The sequence below is a fragment of the Heterocephalus glaber genome, unplaced genomic scaffold (assembly GCF_053883595.1).
Source record: "Heterocephalus glaber isolate CG9 unplaced genomic scaffold, H.glaber_assembly_v1.0 deba00001673, whole genome shotgun sequence".
Lineage (NCBI taxonomy): Eukaryota > Metazoa > Chordata > Mammalia > Rodentia > Bathyergidae > Heterocephalus > Heterocephalus glaber.
Window position 1 is genome coordinate 1,085,638 of NW_028258410.1, and position 14,548 is coordinate 1,100,185.

Consider the following 14,548-nt stretch of genomic DNA (forward strand, 5'->3'; position numbering starts at 1 on the left):
CTGTGTTTTACACTATTGTGATCTCCTTGCTGAACCCTCTCATTTACAATCTCAGAAACAAAGAAGTGAAATATTCTGTTTGTAGAATCATGCAGAAGAAAGTGGACTGCAGGCAGTTAATATCACAATAGTGCTAAATATTTACATTGTCTTTTCTTTTTTTAAATGGGAGATTATGTAGTCCATTTTTAACAAAAAAATTTTTTTTGCTCTTTTGTACTCTCCAGCTCTCCTTGCCTTAGCAAACATGATCATGGATATTGCCAGGCACAGATTTTAGATATTTATATTTCATCTGGCAATCATAAAATATATGTTAATCTGTGAGTAAATACAGGTGGCTTCATGGGCAACTAATGTGCAAACAAGAAAATATGTTTGTTGTATTGAAAATGACATCATACCATACTTATGCATACTCTAATTTTAGAGAATTTTGTATTAGTCATTCTGCTTATAATAGAGATTAATAGCAACAATATTTTGAGAAATCTCTTTAAAATCAAGATTTTGGCATTTAGGTTCTAGATCTGCCAACAATCTAGTGTACAACCTACATTACTTCACTCAAATTCTAACAGTCAGTATCATGAAATGCACTGGATCTATAATAATTCCATATCTGTCTGTTTAGAAGGTGGTAGTAAAACATTGAGAGGAATAACAATGAATACTATTATCATCAGATGGCTTCCATTACTATAATATCTAATACATAAGAAATGTTTTAAAATATCTTTGTCTTATGAATATTTTATTAATTTAATATATAAACATAACACATAAAAAGGAAAAAAGCACAGCCAAGGCTTTGCAATTTTGGATTCAGAATACAGATAATATTGAATTTAAAAGATGTTATAGGAAAGTAATATGTCCTAATGTTGAAGATAATATGGAACATGATAATTACTATATAAAAGAAAAAATTTGTATTAATTATTGACATTCCTATGCATGATCTTCTAGATCATTGGTTATGAATATATGTCTCTATGCATTTAATATATCTGTAATTTCTTGTATAATATTTGCCACTTTATTTACTTTCAAGTTTTATATCTAATGATCTGTTTAGTTGTATCTTGCAAATTTAACATGTTTTCTGTATATGCTCAATATTCAGAATCATTGCAAAAACTTTGCTTTGATTTTGTATTTTTTTGCATTCATTTTAATGTATTTGTATGAGTTGAAAAATTTATACTATTAATTTTTGTTGGCAAACCTGTCAGTAGAATCCCTGACTTGGAAACCAATAGTTAAATTGAAGAAATTCCCAAATTTGAAATAAATTAGTCCTATTTTATTTTCTTTACTTCATAGAATATAAAGTATTTATATCATGTTATTAAATAAATGTAATTTAATATCTTGGCCATAAGAAACATTTAAACTATTTCCATTTGCTCAATCATTTATTTCTCATATCACTACAGAGATCATATAATGGAAGTTATTTCTCTGAAATAATGTAATATTTCATGCCCTCTATCATGGTGCCAGGTCAGTGTGCTATGGAATATATATATATACATATATATATATATGTATATATATATATATATGATTTTTAAAAGCTCATAATACAGAATAGCAAAATATGAACACCTGATTTTACATCCTAGTAATTATTGACTAGGCAGTAACACTGCTATTATGCTTTACTAAAACAGCAGTCACTGAAATGTGTGCATTGTTCAATGTTTTGTACAGTTGATAATAGAAGACACTGTGCTTGGCATTGGGGGCTAAAGCTTCAAAGTCACAAATATGAACTTAGATACAGAAAATGAATTTAGTAAAGGAAAGAATAAATTATCAGATGGTGTATGAAACAGTTTTCCCAGAGTGATGAAACATTCAGGAATAGACACGCTCAACACAAAACAATATTCATGGCTATTACCTGAATTTATCGTATTTCATGCTCACCCTGTTGTTCAGATTACTTTTGGGTTGGCTGTTTTTGGCTAGTAACTCAGTGCTCAAGTTCTCTTATCTTTTGGCTCTGTTATCTTCCACATACTCAGAGGGAGCTCATCCAATATTCAGTGTGAAGCACAGATGAGGAATTGTTCTACAAAGAAAAACTATTCTGCAGATTTTATTCATATGAATAATTTTCATAAAATAATTTATTAAGTAATTACTCATATTACTTATTTCTTCTAAAGTACCTTTAAAGAACTTTGCTTTTTAATCATCAAATTCATCAGCAGAATATTCATAATTTATTTTACTTCCCATTTTAAATTTTCTGAGGACTTGTTGAAATATTTATTTTATTCTTGTTATTCTATTTTTTGCTCTCCATGCAGTAACAAACTTTGTTTTTAACCCCATATTATTCTAATGTCTACCAAATATATATACAACTTTTTGGTGTTGGGGATTGAACTTAGGTCATGAAAAACAATAAGCAAACACTGTACTCTTAAGGTACATATCCAAACCTTACTAAACAATCAGGAAAGATCCCTTGAATTATATTGATCCATTTTCCCCACTTATTTTTCAAATAAATGTTATCTTTATATATGGCTTAGATACATTATACAATAGTATAATTTTCCTTCAGTCCTTTAGTTTTGAAGTAATTGAAATTAAAATTTCCAATATTTGCCACATTTCCTTTTATGTTATTACATTTGTCATTTATTTTCCTGCATAGACTCAAGTGTCTATAGTTATCCTTCCAAGGATCCTTTGAACTGCTTAACCAATGGCTTCCTAAATTTCTTATTGTTAAAAAAGTGTTGACATGTATATCCTCACATTTTTCTTGTTCCATTACTGTTTTGTGTTATTTTATACTATCATTCATTGAATTTTCTTAATATTCATTCTGTTTAGATACTTCTGTTGTTTCATTTGCAGCTTCATGATTATTTCTTAATCTGTAGTTACTCCACTGATGACTCTGTTGTAGGAGTCTATGTATCTGATTTTGTTTGTGAGTGCATGCATGTGTGTTTGCATGCTTATTTCCAGTGTGCTATGGAATACTTTCCATAACTTCCCACTACTTCGTGCAAATTCTGACAAATTCATGCATGTTGTTTCCCCTCTCGACTAAAACACTTGCTCAAATTCTCCCGGATGCCTTTAAACAAATACTGCCAGGAATGAGTATTTGAACAAGTTGATCACATTAGTTATTATACATGTTTGATAGTGATGAACAGAGAAGACTTGTTGAGCTAATATAAGCTCTCTCAATTACAGGTTCACTGGTTGGAATGGAAGTTATTTGCTCACATCTGCTCATAGTTGGCTTTACCTATGGTTTAATATGTAACTGAGATTCCTCAGTGCTTACAGTGGTTACAACATGCTTCCACACTTTGCACAAAGTAAGGAATTACATTGGATCCACCAATTTTTGGAAGAGACTTGTCTTTAGAGTTTAGATGTAAAGAATGTGAATTCAAAATTGGGAAAGGCTTACTGAAAGTTATTTTTTTTCAAAAAGGGAGAGGAAGTTTTATTGTAGATTTTTACAACTTATGTGCAAACGAAACCTCTCTTATGCATTGCTATTGCTTTGAGAATCATTTCTGTGTATAACATCACACTTACAAGTGTGCAATCAACTTCTGAAACTTGAAAATCCATTGGTACCTCAACTCAGCCCTTTTCTAACTGACCCTATCCACACTGTTCTACTGCTACATTGTTTCTTTGCTCATTTCTGCTTTTATTTGTTCTTTCAGGTTCCTTCCATACTTACTCTCTTTCTGTTTTCTCTGTTATGCTATTTTCCTTCTATTCTCCCTCCGTCTCTCTCTTCCTTCTTCTTTCCTTCCTTCCCTCTTTCTTTCCCTCCATCCTTTCTTCCTTCTTTACTCTTTTCTTCCTTCTTTGTTCTCTTCTTTTTCTTTATATTTTTGGGACTGTTTTCTATTAAATCATGCCAAAAATGTGTAAACTCTACTTGTCCCAATGAATGTAATGAGCAATCAAATCCAGTACAAAATATTTCTACAAAGTATTTTATATATATTAATTTTCTGTCTTATTTCTGTTACTGAGTTAATGTATATCTTCAATACTTAAGTGAAAATATCTAGCAATTCCTGATTGTGGAGCCTTAGGGTCACTAGGTTCATACATGAGAGAACTAGCAATCAGGTAAAACTCAGATATAGGGTATTTATAAACAGGAGTAAATGAAGTACTTCACAGGCAAAGGATAAATGGTTGTTCAGTATGGAGGAGAATTTGCCCTTGCTCATGCTGATAAGAGAGAAACCTCCTCATATTACAAGTGCCAAGTTTGCTACTAGAGATAGAGCCTTACTAGGAGGAACATAGTTATGCTTCCCAGAATTTCCTTGTCCAGTGAGGCAGCCTTGGGTCTGATGCCATGTAGGAAGCCCCCTCACCCTCAGCCTAAGTACAACAAGCAGGGGAAGGATTTCAACAACACTCCTGCTGAGAGGTATCTGAAATCACTTTCTCTATTTTGGTAAGTGGTGTAGAAGACCAGACATCTCCACATTTTCTGGTCTTCATGATGCAACAATCACATCTCTCCAGACAGACCATGAGATGCTCTAAAGAGTTAGGTTGGAGTCCAAAAAAGGGGAGCTGGGACACAAAAGAGTGAAATCAAGGGACTGAGGAAAATGGCCTAGTGCCTGGCTTGTGGAAGAGCAGATGCCACAGTGGGAAATTCTCTGTGGAGTGAGACAGAGAGTATGAGCCCAGGTTGTGATGACCACATCCAGCCCATTGAAGGGAAACAGCAGAACACAAAAGGCCAGGATATAGAAAACAAGGTGCTCTGAACACTGCTGCTGGCCAGAGCACAGGCACAGGATGATTTGTGGGATGTTGGAGTCCAAGGCTGGGAGCAGGGATGCAAAGAGGTGTGGAAGTCAGGGCATGTGCAGCTCCTCAACTCAGTGAAGATTCTGAAGCCCCAGGACCTCTGCTTTATTCAGAGGCTGTCAAAGTAATCAGGGAAATGCATCAACACTGGGAATCCAAGCATCCAGGAACCAGACGTGGGAATTGAGGCATTTCTCTGTGGTTGGGACCTGCACACAGATTATGCAGACCCCATGTTTCCTCTCATCCTCACCCCCAAGAGCAGAGGCCATGAGGGCAGCTGTGGTACAGATTTCCCAAGGGCAAGCCTGGCAGAAGACAGAGGTCACCACAGAGGGTGTAGCTCAGCTCCAGACTGCAGGAAATAGCCTCTCCTACATGTGGCTGAGAGGAGACACAGGGAAAGACAACAGAATTTTCATGTTCCTCCTTTTATTAGGCCTTGTCCCATAGTGGAATTCTAGAGGAAATACTGGTCTCCAGTCCAGATGCCCCCATAAGGATGCAGAATCACAATGTGTGTGATTTTGTAAGCATTAAGCTATTGTGTGTGCACATAGAGGGTCTTACCTTGTTTTGTTAGGTTTTCTCATGCCCAGGATATTTCAAAGGCTTTCTATCATTCTAGAACACATGTATCTGCTAATTGTTTAATTGGATTCACTCTCCCTTACTTGTATCACTTTTCATTTATATTCCCCTCCTTTCTCTTCTTTCTTCCTCCTCCTCCCATACCTATTGACTATTCCCTCCCTTCATCTTATCTCCTTATATATGAATGTTCTCATTAAGGCCTTCTCCCAGCCTATCCTACCTAGTTCCTCCCTTCTCCTTTCTTATCTTAAATTAGCAAAAAAGTTGGAAAGTTTCTCATGTGGCAGCCAACCAGACTCCACCTTGAGCTTCACTCCTATTTTGTGCTTGTGATAGACAAAGTAGAAAAAAACCACATCCTGCTTGGCAGAAAACTTGCTGAAGCTGCAGGATGTCACGTAGCTCACCTAGTTTGTGAAATTTCCTTTTGCTCCTCACTAATCTGGCACTGCTCTGCTTCTATGAAATTATGCTTGCTCTCCCTTTGAGCCCTCCCCAACTGAAAGCATTATTTCAAAGGCCAAATCAAACCATGTCTCTCAGCCAAGTGATCTTTCTAAACACTAGCCTCTCTGGGTCACTGGCTTTGAATAAATGGACTCAAATCTGACTCAGAGTGTGGTGCATCTCTAATTGTTTCAACTCTCTTGGTAGAACAGCTGGAGGCCCCAGCATGATTGCCATGAATGGTGGACCAGTCTTGCTGTGGTCCCTTCTGTCTGTGGCAGAAACTCTAGGGAAGGTGTCCTCTGAGATGTTCCAGGGCTCTGTACACTCACTGCTGACACTGATGGGACTGCAGAGATGCCTGAGAAGCTTTTCAAATTTTCTGGAATCCATCTGGTCTGGTCTGAATATACAGATCCCTCTGGTTGTTTTGGAAAACAGTAGTCCTTGAGGAAGGCACTCCTCATACCACTCCTAAGGTCAGCACACTGACTGAGGTGGCCTACTACTCTGATCTGGTCTGGTTGAAACTCAGCAAATGTGGGAAATCCCCAGGGAAGGGCATGGGATGTTTTAACCTCTGAATGGCTATTGTATGATCAGGAAAGTGACTGTAATGGGGAGCATAAGTTAGGGGCTGTCCCAACTGTGCCCACACTGAAGCAGGAAACTTGTCTTCCATGGAGTTACAGGGTCTGAGTGATGATATACTGTGATTCCCTGGATGCATCTAAGAAACACCAAGTGGGTGCTCTTGCAACAAGATAAATATACCCTAAAGCCCGGACTGTCCATCAAGCAGCTGAGAGGCCCACAGCCAGTTGATCAACTGAGTAGTTACTCCCCACAGAGGAACACCCTTTCCCCTTGTCTTTCTTGACATCTTTCAAGGGTACACCACACAAACAGGCTTTTTTCTCTATGTCCAGATACTCCCATTGTCCCCAAACACTGGGAGCTGTCTTCTTTCTCCTAATTGTGGCTGACCTCTTGACACTCAGATTCCCCCAACTGCTTTCTGGCCTGTCTTATTCTCCCCAACACTCTCCCTTCTGTGCCTCACACATCGTACTTTGGGACAGACCTCACTGGCTCTGACAGGGCCAAATTCTCTATCTTCTGGGCCTGTGTCCTAAGCATTCTTCCCTTGATCAGAAGCTGACTGATTGGCATATGGAGGTGCCTTTCAGATTTGGGATCAGGCTGATTTTGAGTCCCTTTTTCTAGTCCATCTTTCCTGCCACCTTTTCACCTTCCTTGTGTCCTGCCCATGGCCAAGTGCCGGAGAATATTTAATTCAGTCAGTTCCACTTATGTGCTTTATTTTTGTTTTTTTGAAAGCTTTTCTTTCTGTTTTTGTTTTTGTTTGGTTCCAGAGATCAAACTCAGGTCCTGGCACTTGTGCAGCAGGCAGAGAAACCACTGACCTAAATCCCCAGCCCCCACCACTTATCTCTTTTTATTGACCTCTGGCTTGAGTGACTCCAGCCTATGTCCATCAGTGTTTTCCCACTTGGGTTTCTAACTCCTTAAACCAAGTTTTGAGGACATCCTCTGACCATTGGTAGCTTTGTGGTCCTAAGGGAACCTTTTCCCCTCCCTTTAAACTCTGGACCCTTGTGGACTTTGCAGATGAGGCTATCCTATGACCCTTATAGAGAAAGCATTTTGGAGGCTCTTCACTTTTCTCCCGTGGAAATATCAGTGCCATCTGAGCCTTCAACTTCAATACAGGGTTCATGGTTCCTCTGGAGACTTGCAGAAACTCTTAACAGAGATTTACCTTTATCACCCTACAAATCAGTGTGCTGTCAGGCCCTTCTAAATGGTGACCCCTTTGGTATCTTCTCCCTCATGTTGCTCAGGTTTCTTTTCTTTTTATCTGTTCTTCCAACTCCTATCTTGGGTATAACCTGCCTGCCGTAAGTCTCTCTACCATGGGATCATCATCCAAGCAACCTGTTATGCCCTGGATTTGCATGCTTAGAAACATTTCCTCAGGATTTTCTGATGAGTATGGGGTGAAAATGTCAAAGCACAAACTTTTTGTTTGCCTGGAACTTTTGTGAACTCAAGTGGTCCTCTTTCAGTGTGGGTTGGCTCTCTGAGGGCTCCCTTGCCCCTGCCATGGTCCAAGCACTTTGGAGGGTTGTTACAGGGTCACCAGGACAGCCTGATAATTTCCCTTACATCAATTCCTGGTTTAACCTAGTGCAGCACCCTCCACCATGGTTACAAGCCTGCACCTGAAAGGCCTATTCAAAGGTGCTTCTTTCTAAAAGCTGTTGTGCCCCTCATGATCAAACTCCAGAAAAGCAGAAACTTGCCCTGTAGCAGTCAAATGCTGCAGAAGTCCTCCCCTGTCCAGCTCCAAATAACCCTAGTTCACTCCTCTCTTCTGTCCATCCAGACCCTCCTGCCCCCAATTCTCTCCTTTCTTCCCCTACTTCTCATGCTACCTCTCCTCCCATATGAGAGAATCTCTGATCCCATCAGGAGGTCACCACCTCAGAAAGATGCAGTCCAGGGGCTCCTCTGACTTTGAGGGAGGCCCCTCCTCCTGATGGGGCAGGCCCAAGAACCAGCCCATCCTGGTATATGTTCCCTAGTCCACTTCTGACCTCTACAACTGGAAAACCCAGAATCCACCATTCTCTGAGAAATGTAATTTTCCCTGATCAACTCGATCTTTAGGACTCTTCTACCAAACTGAGATGACTGGCAATAGTTGTTATTGACCGTGTTCACCACTGAGTAGTAGGACAGGACAAGGTTTGACACTGGAAAGGTTTTATTGAGAGGGAATTCATAGGAGGAGGCCCATGAACTGCTGAAACACAGCTTCCCCTTGGAAGACCCGAATGGGACCCAAATTCTTCAAGGGGGAGAGAGGCTTGGATCACCTTGTGCCAGAACTTGTTGAACAAGATCTGAGTGGCAGCTCAGAAACCCATAAATCTGTCAAAAACCACTGAAGTAACACAGGGACCAGAAATGTCCCCCACTGTATTCCTGGAGAGACTCTGAGAGGACTTCCAAGTTTATACCGTATTTGACCCCTCAGATCCAAAGGACCCAAGAGCTATAGATCTGGCTTTTATTACCCAGTCTACACCTGATATTAGGAGGAAATTACAAAAATTGGAGGGTTTCCAGGAATGAAAGTGTCTCAGCTGTTAGAAGTGGCTCAAAAGGTTTTTGACAATAGGGATTCATAAAAATAAAAATTGGCCACAGCTATAGCAGACATACCAGTAAAGACACAAGCAAAGATCTTTGGCAGTATCCATCAGAGGAGATTCAGTGGGACCCAACTCCAGGAAACACAGAAAACAGGTGCCTAGAAATCCAGGAGGATGCCCACCATTGGGCAGAAATCAATGTGCCTATTGCAAGGAGGAAGGGGACTGGAAAAATGAGTGTCCCCATGGGTCTTTTGCCAAGGTACTATCCCTCCCCACTTCTGGGGGAAAGAAAGATTCAGGCTGAGGGGGCCAGGGCTTTTTCTCTTTTGGTCCCTGGGAGCCCCTGGCAAATGTTGAAGTAGGGCTCAATGGGTCCATTTCTTGTTGTACACTGTCAGTGTAAAAAAGTCCTTGGAGAGACTTTCATTAGAAACCATTCCCATCCAGGGGGCTACAGGAGCAATCCAAAACTGCCTGCTCATGCGTGAGCAAATGCTGGGCTTGGAATAAAAACATGTTACTCTCTCTTTTCTTGTAACACTGGAATGCCCATTCCCCTTGCTAAGATGAGACCTCCTTAATAAGCTAAGACCAGTCATTTCTTTCACTCAAACTGAGGCACAGATGTTCTACCCTTCATATCAAATATCCTTAACCACCACCCTGTCTGAGGAGTATCTCCTCTCTGGAGAAGAAAACCCAGAGAAAACAAGCCCTGGGGGCTTACTGGATAGGCTACAGGTGGAATTCCCAAACATGTGGGTCCAAACTAATCCACTGGGTTTGGATGCTCACCACCCTCCAGTGATAGTTGAGCTCTTGTTAACATCCATCCCTGTGTGAGTTTGACAATACCCCATCTCTCAGAAGGCCAGACTGCAGATAGCCTCACAGTAAGAGGTTGCTAGACTTTAGAATATCAACTCCCTGTCAGTCCCCATGGAACACCGCGCTCCTGTTGGTAAAGAAACCAGGGATGTCAGATTACAAGTCAGTCCAGGACATGAGACAAGTCAACCAGCCAGTGGTAACTCTGTCCCCTATTGTCACAAACCCAAATACACTCCTGAGTGTGCTGTCTCCTGAGGAGCACATATATACTGTGCTAGATTTAAAGGATGCTTTTTTCAGTGTGTGCCTTGCCCCAGCTAACAAGCCTATGTTCTCCTTCAAGTGGACTGTTCCTGTTTCCAGCCACTCATGTCAGCTCAGTTGGACCTGGCTGCCTCAAGGAATCAAAAATGCACCCACAGTTGTTAGGCAAGCCCCTCTAGAAGGACTTTGTGGGTTTTCCATCCCACCACCTGAACCTCAACCTGCTTCAATACATGGATGATTTGTTACTATTCAGAATGCCTGCAAGGGTCATGACAGCTTGTTCAGCTACTAGATGTTTTAGGATACTGTGTTTCGGCCAAAAAGGCACAACTCTGTGCCCCTAAAGTATCATACTCAGAGGATAAAAACTCAGAAGGAAGAAGAGCTTTGCCCCAGGCCAGGAAAAGGTCCATCCTCCAGATACTCACACAAACTACCAAGAAGCATGTATGATAATTTCTAGGTTCACCTCCATACAGTCACCTATAGATACCTGGGTTTGCTGAGATAGTGCAATCCCACCATTCTTCTATGGGAGGAAATCAACCCCTAGAATGTGGAATAGATGAAGAAAAGGCCTTCCAGGATCTTAAAAGAGCTCTGGTATCAGCCCTGGCCCTGGCACTGCCAAATGTTGTCAACCCTTTTAATCTCTTCATCCATGAGGTAAGAGGGATCCACAAGGGAGACATGACACAGTCCTTGGGATCCTGGAAGTGCCCTGTGGCCTTTCTCTCTAAAAGATTAGATCCAGTGTCTACAGGATGGTCTTCATGTCTTTGGGTGGTAGTTGCCACAGCTTTATTGGTCAAGAGGGATGATAAATTGACCCGTGAACAGGACCTAGTCCTAACTGATCCTCACTCAGTACAGACTGTTCTCTGGGGAGGGGGGGCTACTAATAAATGGATGTCACTCAGTATCAAAGCCTCTTGCTCAACCAGCTTCACATTCTCTTGTCAGCAGGGGTAGTTCTCAATCTGGCCACACTGATGCCAGATGATGACCCCAAAACCCCAATTCAAAACCATGAGAAAGTGCTGGACCAGATGCAGGGGGGCTGATTGAACTTAATGAACTCCATCTTGACAGAGACAATTGCTATCATCCTCACAGATGGAAGCAGCATGGTGATAAGCAGGGTGTGAAGGACAGGTGCTGCAGTGACTACAGTTGATCAAGACATTTGGGCCCAGCTTCTGCCTGAGGGGACCTCAGACCAAACTGCATACCTGATCACCTTGGCCAGGCCTTGAGATGGGGAAAGGAAAAGAAGATAAATATATACACTGATAGTAGGTATGCTTTTGGTATTTTACATGTCCATTCGAGCATCTACAAGGAGAGAAAGGCCCTAACAGCCATAGGAAAACTGTCAAGAACAAAGAGGAGATATTGTCTCTCCTAGAGGTGGTATGGCTTCCCAAGAAGATATCCATCCTTCATGTTTGGGGTCACCAAAAGAACAATACACTGAGGCTAAGGGAAGTCAACTTGCAGATCCTGCAGCCAGAGAGACAGCCCTGAGGCCAGCTGAACCCTTAGTCATCCTGCCTACTATGAGTCCTCCTCCCCCTTTTCTGCTGACTAGACCCACTTACAATACAGAGGAAGGTAAAGAAGTAATCCTGCTTCAAGCAAAGAAAGATCCCTAGGACTGGCAGAAATGTTCAGACAGCTTCATCTACCCAGCCCCCTCAGGCATTAGGAGGACAGCTCATCCAGCAACTGCATCCAGTCATACACCTGGGGAGCTCCAAGATGACTGAATTTCTAGCTCCAAGTTACTTCTTTTCAAAGTTGCAGGAGCTGGCTTGCCAGGCTTCTCTAGGTACCCGACCTGTGTACAAGTAAATCCAGGCCAGGGTCACCTTTATGGTCACATTCCAAGATTTGAATCCTGGAGAAAACTTAGAAGTGGGTTTCACAGAGATCAAACTACCAGTGGGTGGCTATTGCTACCTCCTGGTTTTCATAGATACCAAATTGATATTTGAAACTGGTGTAGGGTAGGTCAGCCTGCTGCCATTGTCTGTCATTAGAGTAAGGTGCACCCCTTATAAAGCAGGTTTTACTCCTTTGAATTTATGTTTGGAAGACTGCCTACCCTTTCTCCCCAAGGTTAAAAGTGAGGTACTAGAAGAATTTTCTAACGAGTTCCTGTTAAAGTATCTCCAGTCTCTCCAACAGGTATAGAAAACTGTTCACTCCTGAGTATGAGCTACTCAGCTCCTGTCCAGATTTATGCAGTGTTACCCTTTCCATCCTATTGTCTTCATCAAGGCTTTTTGGAGTGAAAGACTGACTCAGGCCTGGAAGGGATGCTACGTTGCCTTCCTCACAATGCCCTCAGCTCTCAAGGTTGATGGAATCTCAACATGGGTTCACCATTCTCATGTCAAGTGGGTGAAAAAGTAAACACCAAACCGGGATCTGACCCTTTAAAGCCAAGACTAGCCCAGTAATGATTGTGAGGCTTGTCCTTATTGTCTTTGGACTGAGGAAATCAAGCTCTGGGGAAATGCAATGGGGAGAAAGGTACTCCTTTCCCCTCATCTCCTTTACCTTGCAAGAAATTGTAGGTAATGTTACTTTTGGCACCATCTGCTCTTGGCAGCTTAAATTGCCTGTGTAAATTGGTTGGGCAAGATTTTGGGGGCTACTACTGTCATTCTATTGACCTGGGAGGCCATTAGTTTTACACATGTCCAGGATTCAATCCATCTGGACAGCATAGCTGTGGATCCCTAAATGTTTTCCATTGCCCTAGTTGGGGCTGTGAAAAGATCAGCTCCTATAGCAGGGGGCCAAATACCACCAATGATCTCATAGTATGGAAACATGGGTGTTGAGTCATGATCCTGATACAAAGACCCTGGGTCTTTAAATTGCCCACAGGATGGAATTGAGACTTATGCTTCTGGCACCCCAGACTAATTTCTGACCCAGGACAATCATTAACTTTCAGACCTGGTAGCTAAGCTGGGCAGCGAGACAGCTAATAGACCCCTAATAGAAGTAAAGGACCACTTGCTTGAGCCTCGCCCTGTTATCCCTCCCTTGAAGTATCCACCCTTAGTTATGAGTAAAGTGGACCCCTCACACATGCTCCCTCCCTACCTATTCTCCATGCTGGGAGATGTCCATGCTATGTTGAACCTGATGAAACAAGATTTGGCTCAAGACTGTTGGCTCTGTCTAAAAGCAAAGCCTCCTTGTTATGTGAATGTGGGGGCCTTTTACCCAGTCAATACCTTAAACACTGCCTCAGCATGAACCTCTACAAATTCCCCATTGACAATTTGTGAAATTTATGGAAATTCAACCTGTCTGGCAACTTCTAATCTTATGAGTCAGTTCATTTTTCATGCTGTATGTAGCCAAATCTTGACTCTAGAGATCTTGAAGGGTTATATTGCCCCTAATAGCACTAGGCTAGCTGGTACCTCTGGGCTCACTAGGTATGTCAAAATTCCTGAGGGAGTAACTAGACCTGATGTTTTGTGCATCCTGGTCCAAGTTCTCCCTCAAGTATATGTGTACAGAGGACCACAAGGATGGGATTTCATAGCACCCCCAGGACTACCATACAGACAAAAGAGAGCAGTCCCCACAGATATCCCAATTTTGATGGGGTTAGGGGTAGCTGGTTCTATAGAACTTGGAACTGCCACATTGGCTATAGAACTTGGACTCTCAGCTTTATCAGAGCAGGTAGCTACTGACCTGGGGAGCCTGCAATATACCCTTGAGACTCTTCACTCCCAGGTAGAGTCACTAGCTGAAATTGGCCTCCAAAATCAAAAGGGACTTGGTCTAGTGCTCTTGACACTTGGGGGAATATGTGCAGCTCTAGGGGAGGCATGTTATTTCTATCCCAACAGGTCTGGTGTAATCCAAGATACTCTTCAAAAGGTCAAGGAAAATCTAAATAGACTTCAGAAGGGGAGGGAAAATAAAAACTCATGGTATCATAACCTGTTCAATTGGAGCCCTTGAGTAATTACCCTCATCATTGGACTGACTGGTCCCCTCATCCTGTTTTTTCTGGGGCTCTTGATTGACCCCCGTATTCTTAATTGCATAATCAACTTTGTAAAACAGTGCTTAGCCTCTGTTTAACTGATGTATATGAGGTGGTACTATTATCCCTTGTACACTCAAAAGGCTCTAATTAAGTCAACTCTTTGACATCATGGTTACAAGAGTTGGGGCGATGAAAGCCAAGCCACCTCCATCTTGAGCAACATCACCATTTTGTGCTTGTTCTTGGACAAAAACCAAATACCCACATCCTATTTGGCAGAAAACTTACTGCAGCTTCAGGATGTTTTGCAGCTCACCTAGTATGTGAAACTTCCTCTTGCTTCCCCTAATCTGCCTTTGTT

The 14,548-nt window shown here is 41.6% G+C and overlaps 1 long non-coding RNA gene across 4 annotated transcripts in view; it reads left to right on the top strand.

The window, feature by feature from the left end:
- Positions 1–14,548, top strand: part of LOC147822059 (uncharacterized) — a 53,955-nt gene that overhangs the window by 21,087 nt on the left and 18,320 nt on the right. For 2 of the 4 annotated variants that reach the window (XR_015446006.1, XR_015446008.1), the window contains one exon: positions 11,277–11,455. The exons of 1 other annotated variant lie outside the window; for it this stretch is intronic. This is a non-coding gene — a long non-coding RNA (uncharacterized LOC147822059). Of the gene's footprint in view, positions 1–11,276; positions 11,460–14,548 lie in introns of all 4 variants that reach the window. One more of the 4 variants, XR_015446007.1, reaches the window with a different exon arrangement.